The sequence below is a fragment of the Etheostoma spectabile genome, chromosome 13 (assembly GCF_008692095.1).
Source record: "Etheostoma spectabile isolate EspeVRDwgs_2016 chromosome 13, UIUC_Espe_1.0, whole genome shotgun sequence".
In the NCBI taxonomy this organism is placed as follows: domain Eukaryota; kingdom Metazoa; phylum Chordata; class Actinopteri; order Perciformes; family Percidae; genus Etheostoma; species Etheostoma spectabile.
Window position 1 is genome coordinate 25,198,232 of NC_045745.1, and position 274 is coordinate 25,198,505.

Genomic DNA, 274 nt, shown 5'->3' on the forward strand with positions numbered 1-274 from the left:
TTTTTGAGGCTTTTAATCAATGTTTTTAAGTTTTTATTAGGTTTTTGTTCCTTTTTTCATCACTTTTAACGCTTTTTTTTTCAAGGTTTGCCACTTTTCTGACGATTTCAACACTATGTGGCACTAACTCATTAACTTTAGTTTACCAGTTATTTTTGGCATCTATGGTCAATAATCCTCATTTATAGGAAATTAAACCTAATGTCTGAGTTAGAAAAGCAGAAGTTAGGAATTATTTAGACTAAAATTAAAGGAATGTATGTTGATGGATAAT